The sequence below is a fragment of the Cydia splendana genome, chromosome 1, assembly GCF_910591565.1.
Source record: "Cydia splendana chromosome 1, ilCydSple1.2, whole genome shotgun sequence".
In the NCBI taxonomy this organism is placed as follows: Eukaryota; Metazoa; Arthropoda; class Insecta; order Lepidoptera; family Tortricidae; genus Cydia; species Cydia splendana.
The window spans coordinates 34,057,869-34,068,490 of NC_085960.1; the positions used below are offsets into that span (position 1 = coordinate 34,057,869).

The 10,622-nt window shown below is 39.0% G+C and overlaps 1 long non-coding RNA gene across 1 annotated transcript in view; it reads left to right on the plus strand.

Annotated features, from left to right (window-relative positions):
- The window catches only part of LOC134794132 (uncharacterized), a 331,004-nt gene that overhangs the window by 10,734 nt on the left and 309,648 nt on the right, over positions 1-10,622 (plus strand). The window lies entirely within an intron of this gene.

The window sequence follows — 10,622 nt, forward strand, 5'->3', positions numbered from 1 at the left end:
CAGAATAGCAGCTTTTTGGCATTCTAAGCTCTTCTACCTCAATAATCCCTTAATCGAGCCTGCTCATAATTTAATCACTAAAATATAATGCCCTCAACTACACGTTTACCCAATTTCATTTAAATTAGAACAAATTTACTTAAGTTCTTGAGTATCAAACTATCTTCTGACAGTTCAGCTTAAAAACATCGAAATGCCGGGACGTGCCGCTAGCCAGCCGCGTGATCCAAGTCGAATGTAAGAACTTCGCTTCGCTTCGCTCGCTCGTTCGATTAAAACATAGATTGTACTCCTAAAAGGTTAACACTTTTGTTCAACAACTTTTAAAAATTATAAAATATTTAGAGTCCCTATTTTTCATACAAAATAAATATAATCTTCAATGGACGCCATCGCCACGCCATATCATTGTGATTGACGTTGCTTGTCACGCCTTAAACATAACAAAATTCGCAATACATTGCGTCTTAGAATAAACTTTAAAGTGTATTAAAATTCAAACCACAAGTTAGTTATTTTTAAAAGTTGCTGAACAAATGTTGGTCAGTATGAGGAGTATTAATAAAGCATACAGTTAAATTGTTTGCTCGTATTACAGGCCACACCCGGTATATTGTCCGTCGCTGATGTTAGTACAGTTAGACCACTTAATTACCATTAAAGTCGCGTAGAAAGGATACGCCACGCTGCACCTGAAAATCAAAGACTAGCCGTGTCGTGATTACCACATTACAGAAGGGGAGCTCTTTTATACCTACAAGTAATTATCCCGGGGAATCCTTAATGCCCTCAATTAAAATGATCGTGAGAATGGATTCGTTACGATTAGGGCTTGGGACATTACAGAACTTCTTAATAGGGGGGCTTGATATCTTTTATTTTGTCGCAAATTAAGGTGTCGTAATAACTGGAGTCGCCTTTAATAGCTTACCCCTCTGCCAAAAACCTTGCACAATTGTGCAAACTTTTGTATGAACTGATGTTTATCTGACATGGCTATTAGTACTACAAATAAAAATAACCATACATTTGACGTGCCCCACCCCATAAAAATCGGCAGACTGTGTTTTGTACGGAAAATGACAAACAAAGGCTCTCCATGCACGTAAAGCGGATAGAAGAGTAACCAATGACAAAAAAAGAAAACCGACATTGATAAAAGGATAACATTAACATGTTATCCTATTTAAGTAAGTATATGGGATATCAACTGATATGTCTAAAGTCGGTGCCAAGCCAAATAATAACAAATAGTAGTAAATATCGGTAATTAAAAATTGAAAAAATCACATGCATCAACAAAAACACGAAACATGCTAAATTACAGTAAGATAGGAGGATTTTTATAGCCATAGACGTGGTATTTGAGTCTCATCTATTCCAAGCTTCTAAAGCATTTTAATCGATCTTTTTTTAAGCGATCCGATCAAAATTCTGATCTAGTCAGACCATTTTAAAAATACAGACAAAAAAGCCATAAAATGCTTGGAACGACTACGTGTTGGCGCGTGAAATACTTGTTTGGACACATCTATTTACATATGTATGCTTATTTATCTATTTGATTAGCGTGCAAACATCACAGAAAGTTTAGTGAAATGAATATTGTTTGAATAATGTTTTGCCAATAACTGGCACGTGGCGGTAGAGTGCACAGGATCGAGACAACTGGTGTGTACTCATGTCGGAGGCCAAGACTCATTTAGGGTCGCTGCGCCGCCGCCGTTAGCATAGATAAAGAAATAAGTAAGGATAGAGTGCTACTGCTAACTCCACACATCAGTTTTCTTACTAAAACGCGGGTTATTTCGTAGTCGACATCTAGCGTCAAGTAGTGGATTTACCTGATAGACTGTCTTCTCTACATTGACCGAGTAAAGCTAAAGAATATTCATCCAGTGACTCTTTTCCGATTACCAGCACAACATCCACAATAGTTCAGCAGATTACCTACTTTATCTAGGCCCGAGTGAATTTAAGTTAACGAGAAGAAACAGATTGTTGATTATAAGGCCGGTCACACATGCGACTTACGCGGCACGAATTTCAACTAGCCGGCGCAACACTCTCGTATGTGCAGACATGTCCGACCCAATTTGGTCGGGACGTTTTATAATACTTGTTTTATTTATTATGCCTGTATCAACGGTGTCCCTGTTTTAAAACGTGCTCAGATGTAATTAATTAGTATTATGCCAGCTTATTAACTTGAGGTACCCCAGTGTCGAGATGGGTTGATGATGGGTTTGGGTGGATTGAATGGATTGATTAGAAAATACGTTCCATATAGTAGGATCGCGTTAAGTTTTCATGCCATGTGCGACGTCAAATAGTTTTGGTTAAGACCAGAGTCTTTTGAGTCCGCTGCTATAAGACTTGACTCCGTTTTCAGACTCTTATAATTAAGTCTTAAGTTCTTTTCAACTTGTTAGAGACCCGAGTCTTCTGTAGAGACTTGAGTCCTTTTCAGAGAAGTTTAAAGTTCATGAGTTACGTACACAAATCATACAAAAACTATTTTCTTTAAAACGTCTTAAAATTTCTTAGAAATTTGAGAGTAATGATGACATTACCACACTTTGTCATTGCAAATGCCATGCAGAAGCTTGGTCCGACTCTATCAGCTCTACCTCAAGGACATTTTTCTGGGTTTTCTGAACGTTTAAAGAAAACATTAGAAAGATTTATCCCCCGGGAATAATTGTTGATAAAGAGCCTCCCCCGCGGCGGCAGTATTTATAGGGCCCGTTCCCACGGCCACGCTTCGCTTATTCGCCTTACTGGGTGAACACGCGATGCCACGAAACTTTGGCTTGGATATGTTTGTGTACGCAACGATACATCCATAGCAGCGGATGAGACTACGCGTCAAAAGTATATGCTATTCTCTAATATTTAGATGTACCTAGTGCATAATTGTTTTCCATCGTAATTTTCTCGGAAACGTTCGTAAGTATTTGTCATGCTACGGTTCTTCAGTCAACCTCAGTACAGCAGTTTTCGTACCGAGACTGACTAAATAGCAAGACTCGTTCGTACGTTTCCGTGAAAATACGTTGGAAAATAATTATGCACTACATCTGTAACATGTTTGTTTGTGAGCTATCAATATTACCTACACTACTGGACTGATATTTTTCTGGAATCACATGAAATTTTTCGGATGTTTGCTATAAAATGTCGGCCACTAATAATGGATATTCCACAAGATAAATAGGTAAGATGAATGGGATCTAATTCTTGCCCGATCTTTACAATTTCCCAACCCACCATTTTCCAACACACCCCAAAGAAGATAAATAACTCACTTAAATCCTCAAAGACCATTCATGTTTCGAAAGAAAACCGGACCAATGCCAGCACAAGTACGATTAGAACTATTTCCTTTCCACGAAGCATGTTCCACTTCCAATGTTTGCCTACTCAATCCGAAAATGAAAAAAAAAAGGAACCTATTACTAAACTAACAGGCCAAAATCCCCGTAAATGATGAGAACAAACAGTGAGTGAGCTATTTATTTAGTTTCTCACGGTGGCGTGTTTATTCTCCCATTAGATAGTAATCTATGAATGGATTTTCAGGTCCCGGTATCGTGCTCAATGGAGTCATTCCGTGTGCATAGCGGTTGGAAAGCGAGCCGTCTTGAACAATTCCCAAAAAATTTGATCTCTAGACAAAATAAAGAATGTAAAGTAAGCGCGGAAATTTTGATCTATAGCGCCAAAATAGGTAAGGAATAGATAAAGAAAACAGGAACACTACACTAATAGTTCGGTATTTAAGTCTCAAAGCCCCTGAATTTCCAAGTAATTCCATCCGTTTAATGTCTAATCCGTGACTTTTTAATGAACGGTACAGATAGCGGATTAGGTAAATACATATAATATTCCGCTCTACATTTTTGGGTTTATCTATGGAGAAAAACACCGAAACAAATGGCAGAAGCCAAACGGCGATGTAGTAAATATATTCTTTTTGTTTGCAGACATCCGTGGCCTGAAAAAATGAGAGCAGAGCCTTCCAAAAGCCTCGGAATAATCCGACAGCACGCGTTCGGTTCAATAACTCGACAACTAGGTACGTCTGACAGGTAGGAAGTGAAACACGTAAACCGTGACTTAGGATACATAATAATACTGCTAAGACTGTGTTGGCCGAAAAGAAAGTGATTTGTCTCACTTAATCCGTCTTATACCTACATGCTTTTTTGATATGCTCCAAACGTTCCGCTGTTTTATGTAACTTCTTGTGCGGTCACGATTTTCCATAAAGCTCAATATTTTGAAACAAAAACATTTAGATTTTCAGCTAAAGCCTTTGTATTAATTAAACTATACATGATTCTGTACAATCCACCTATATAGGTACATTTTCCCTTTCCCTTCCTCAAGGATCACTGTTGGGACTCGAGACATTAAATCGTGAGCAAGTTTCGTAAGTAATAAATTTCAGCAATGCGTCGATAGGGCCCTATTTGATCCAAACGGAACAAGAACTAAGATGAATTGAAACGTTGAAGTGAAATGGATTTCATCTTGAAATAAGTAAAAACCATAGATTGATTGTTCAGTCGGCGACGCTACCAGATGAACTTTGGGATAAGTTTAGCTTAATCTCGTTGAATTTAAATTACAGTCCGACTTATTCTATTTACAAAGGTTTGTCTTCCATCTAAACCTACTGTTTATTTACTAAATGATAAGCTAGATGACCCACATACCTTAAGGGGTGTGAGGTCCAGATTCAGGAGTCTGCAGTGTAGTTAATATTGCCGCATTCCACAACTTCAACCGGTTCACTTTGCAGTCCAATAGGTGATTATATCCAATATGGTCACTTGAACGGGTGTTAGCACTGTTTTAAGTTAAGAAGGTGAAAGCATGGTTGTTTTGGTGTTATACGGGCACTGAGACAGGTAGACGCGTAGACAGGTGGGTTGGGGGCGGCGGCGCGCGCGGGACTGCAGCCCGGCGCTGCGCCGCGTACGAGCGACGCTAGCGCCATCAATGCGCATGTCTTTTAGCGCTGGATAACTATTCCAAAAGCTACCGCTACCCGTAGGCTACAGACCTTGCTTAATTTTACAGGCAACAAATCGGATCCAGAGTCAGTCATATTGTATGGTCAAATTCTAGTATTTTGCGACACATTTCGCGGGTCGTATAGCCAAATTTTAGCCATTTTAGGGCCAGCCCAGGACCCAGGGGATTGTCGTAACCCCCATGCTTCCCCCCACCCTTTCCATGGATCTATAAATAAACAAATGGCATGTGATCTTAGATAATTAGTGATGGTTAAGTAGGAGCAACGAATTCAATCGATCGATAAAATGCAGCAATGTATTGCAATCACATGCGATTTACCGGTGACGTTTGGAGAGGCCATACCTAAGTGTGAGATATTAATTTTTGTTTGGGAGATTAAGAGATTTATCTTGGATATATGATGTATACGACAATCCAAATATCAGCAAAAAGTATATCTATTTAACATTGTTATTTCCGGAGATTTATAAACTATGAAAATTTGAGTGATCATAGGTCAATCTATACCGGTTTTCGCGAGTTGCAATACTCGCAAAAGCGATCGGAATAAATGCCGGTTGGTACCTTATTTTTTTATAAAACCCACACGAACCTACACAATGATTGTATTCGTAACACCCAGAATGTCACATGTGGATAGGAAATTGGGAGGAGAATGGAAATAGGGAAAAGGGCCAGGTTTTTAGGTTTGACCCAGTTCTGTATCCCACGAATATTTGAGTGAGGGAGTGGCAATACTGGCAATGGCAACTCGACTTAACAATAAGCCTCGGATGTCTACATAATGTTAAGTATGTACTATGTTTATACCAAGGTACAAGGTTTTAGGTGTGTCGACACGCTATCCATACTCAATACACATAGACACTTTGTAAGGAAATAACTATACGCCTACACAATGACTCGTTTTTATTACTCTAGGTGTATTAAGTATTAATGCGAAAATATCTCAGATTTTTACAGGTGCCTGACCTACCTTAATTTTCACGGATACATGCTTCCCTGTAACCGGTGGGAGTAGAGTACCTAAGCTATGAATGCTTGCAACTCAAGAGTAGGTAGTCAAGTCAAGAGGTTGCCAAAGGCGCGGTTGTAAAACCCTTCTGACTTCATGTCGATGTGGCAACCATGCAGCTCGACTGATGGTAAGAGGTTACGGTATCCTATGGACGTTTGCAACGCCAGGGAGCCAATGAGCGTTGCCCGACACCACAGATTAAGTAATAGTATTATCATACCGACACTTTAAAATTATACAATATAGGTACATACATATAGTGTAATTAGTATAGGTAGGTACATACCTATGATAAGAAAATCTCAGTAGGTAAAACATCCAATAGTCGGATTCTGATAAAACATGATTTAACAAAAGCCGTCAGAATCGACTTTTTAAATGACTAACTAGATAGAATAAATAATTACATAGGTTTACAATTTTTTGCAAAAAATTATCAATTTGGTTTTGATCTCATTAACAACTTCTAGTTCAAAATTCTAATAAATTAGGCTACTAATTTGTTATTACATTAAATATTATATTATAATAGCTAGTATAACCGGTACAATGCTTGTCTCTCGTACAGGTACTTTAATTATTCATAGCTGCATTCGGCGCCAAATGCAATAAATATGGGCATTCTTAAGACTCCGCTGGAAAGAGCTGGAAGTAGCGGCTCAAGATCGCGAAAAATGGAGGATTCTACTGCGAGCCGTATGTCCCTAATGAGGGATAACAGGAATCCATCATCATCATTATAGGCATAATACTTCTCGCGTCGAATGCTGGTCTCTATTCTATTATTATCTTATGGCACTGCGTATGCTATCAAAATCGTTGCAGACTTCCCTTGGTCTAACTCTATAGCATCATACTTTAGGTAGGTACCTACACAGGCTACACATAATCGTAAAAAATGTTGTGCCCACAGGGTCTGTATTCATCGTAATATTATGAGCAATAAATATGTTTGTATTTGAATTTGAAAACATCGCGGCGATGAAAACGAAATTTACCAATTCGATTTCAATCTAATCATCTAATGCCAAGCCAGTAGGCAACATTCCGAATAAAGCCCTTTACTTTGTTGTGACGAAAATGCCGCATGACAGGTTTAAAATATGATGCGACTGCTGCGATGCGGAGGGCATAAATTGTGTACTTACGAATGTTTTTGATGTGCATATTATGTATACAAAATATACCTATAGGTAGTTAGGTACAATGTAAAATATAACTGGGAAAAGAGGGATGGAAAACCGATTTTTATTTTTATTTTCTGTGTTTTGAATGATAAATATTTAATTAATAGTGTCCATTTGGATAGGATTCGCAATTAATGTTTTACTTACAGGTGAACAATTTTGTGTTTCACTCGGTAGCAAAAGTTTGTTTAACCCTCGTGCATTGAAACCCTCGCAACGCTTAAGATTCCCGGGGAATCTAGTGAACCATGGTACGGGGAATCATTCCCCTTTCCGTGCCATGGTTCCATTTGGAGCTTCTGGTTCCATTTTGGAATCTTTCGTTTGCTCGGTTATCATTATCAATATTAGCACGAGGGGTTAAACAAAAAACTATTCTGCCCTGTTACGGCAAAACAGCGTATCTATACCAAATAGGAAATAGAATGACTTTTATCAAGTTTGTTCAAGAAAACATCTTTGACAACAATAACAACACATGTTACAGAATACAGAAGGTTCTCTGTGTAGATAATGAATGCCGACGCAAGCGCACATACTAATTAAGTAATCATCCAATTCAAAACCACAAACACACCTACATAATAATTATCAAGGGCCATTGATTCAACGGACGTATTTCTTATGCACATATATTGCACTTAATTTGAAGAGATCTCGTCGGTTTATCTTTAAAACTAACGTAACATCATAACTTGGATGAAGGCCGCTGCACTAAGTACGTTGTACATATGTATATGTATTGTGCTAGTTAGTGACTATTCTTCTTCTCTGTCGTATCGCTCTTGACAGAGCGGCCGTGTTCACGTTGATGCGTCCGCATCGGTAGTAGAGGCGGACACAGCTTTTCGCACGATCTCCCGCAATCTCTCTCTGTTGGCAGACTGTCTGGCACAGTCAGCAACGCGGTTTCCCAATGCGGATTTTATTTGGTCAATCCAGCGCATAAGTGATCTGCCGCGCGATCTGATTCCCTCCACTCTTCCTTGTACGACCAGTCGCTCTATATGGAGTCGTTATCTCGCCTAGAGACATGGCCAAAGTAATGCAGTAAATATGCGCGACTGTACGTGTACGCTGTCGCTGTGTGATGCCGAGCTCCTGGAGTATAAACACAACACGTTTGACTATTAGGTCTGTTTAATTGTATTCAGAACAACATGGCAATCCATGAAAAAGGCATATGTTCAGCAGTGGACGCAAATATGCTGAGAAGAGACAGAGAGAGGTTCTGGACCGATCATGTTCGCTATAGTTTTCATTGAAAGTATTTATTAAGCTTTTGTTTCACGATTTTTTTCATATTTTTCGGACCTATGGTTCTAAAGTTTTGGAGGACACATATTTTTAGAGTTCCGTCCCCAAATGGTAAAACGGGACCCTATTACTAAGACTCCGCTGTCCGTCCGTCCGTCCGTCTGTCACCAGGCTGTATTTCACGAACCGTGATAGCTAGACAGTTGAAATTTTCACAGATGATGTATTTCTGTTGCCGCTATAACAACAAATACTAAAAAGTACGGAACCCTCGGTGGGCGAGTCCGACTCGCACTTGTCCGGTTTTTCTTTCGGAGCGTTTATTTCCGAAAATATTCACTATATCAAAAAATGGTTTTCGAAGACCCCTATTTGTTTTAAAAGACCTATCTAACGATACCCCACATTATAGGGACAAAGCAAAAAAAAAACAAAAGAAACATTTTGTATGGTTACCCTAAAATAGGTATTTAAATTTTTTTACAGTACATATATATGGTCCTATTTTCCCGCACTGGTGCGTAAAATAGCACTTTTCGTGCGTATGTCAAAAGTTTAAAGGGCCATATGTACTGTAAAACGTTGTACGATATACGTGCGAATAGGTAATTCGCAACTTGTGTCGATTTAAATATCATAATTCGAATTTCCTCTTTTCCGCACTTGTATCGTAAGTAAATAACTATTTTTAGGGTTCCGTACCCAAAGGGTAAAACGGGAGCCAATTACTAAGACTCCGCTGTCCGTCCGTCCGTCCGTCCGTCCGTCTGTCACCAGGCTGTATCTCACGAACCGTGATAGCTAGACAGTTGAAATTTTCACAGATGATGTATATGTTGCAGTCAAAAGTGTGAACTGGTCAAAATAACTTTTAACCGACAAAAACAGGCAAAACTGCTTTTGACTGAGCATGTTGGTCAAAAGTAGTTTTACCTGAAAATCATACCTATTTCTGGCAGCAGTTTCGTTTTTAGGGCGTAGCAAAAAAAATAACCCTAACCTACCTATCTCTGGGAACAGTTTCGTTTTTAGGGCGTAGCAAAAAAAAATAACCCTAACCTACCTATCTCTGGGAACAGTTTCGTTTTTAGGGCGTAGCAAAAAAAAATAACCCTAACCTACCTATCTCTGGGAACAGTTTCGTTTTTGGGCGTAGCAAAAAAAAAAATAACCCTAACCTACCTATTTCTGGGAGTACTTTTGACTGATAGTAACAGTCACAATTACTATTAGCCAATGATTTTCAGGTGAAAGTGGTGAAACTACTTTTGACCAACATGCTCAGTCAAAAGCAGTTTTGCCTGTTTTTGTCGGTTAAAAGTTCTTTTGACCAGTTCACACTTTTGACTGCGACATATATAGTCAGACCGTGAAAAGTCTGCAGCGGTTTTGATAGCCCACGCAGTGCAAGTGTCATTTTAAACGTCAAACTTCTATTATGAAATTATGACGTATAAATAACACTTACACTGCGTGGGCTATCAAATCCGCTGCAGACTTTTCTTGGTGCGACTATATTTCTGTTGCCGTGTTAACAACAAATTCTAAAAACAGAATAAAATAAAGATTTAAGTGGGGCTCCCATACAACAAACGTGATTTTTGACCGAAGTTAAGCAACGTCGGGCGGGGTCAGAGGGGCTACCGCGAAAACCGAAATTCGCAAATTGCGGCCATTGCGGGGATCTTTCTCTTTTATTCCAATGAAGGCGTAATTAGAGTGACAGAGAAAAATGTCCGCAATTTGCGAACTTCGATTTTCGCGGTTATAGCCCAGTACTTGGATGGGTGACCGTGTTTTTTTGCCGTTTTTTGCATTATGGTACGGAACCCTTCGTGCGCGAGTCCGACTCGCACTTGCCCGGTTTTTTAAGTTTTTATTTTACCGTTCTGTCATTTGTTGTAGGGTTGCTCCAAAACTAATAAATATAACGCAGAAGTAGTAGCCCTTTTACTACTGAAATTTAAATATTATAGTTGGCAAACCAAATTGTCAGTAAAAAAAAAGAAAACTATACTCATCCTTTTCTTTTGGGGGCTAGTACTCGTGTAAGACAAAGATAGTATAATTTTATCTGTCTATGTTTGAAATGAGACAGTACTTTGACAAACTAT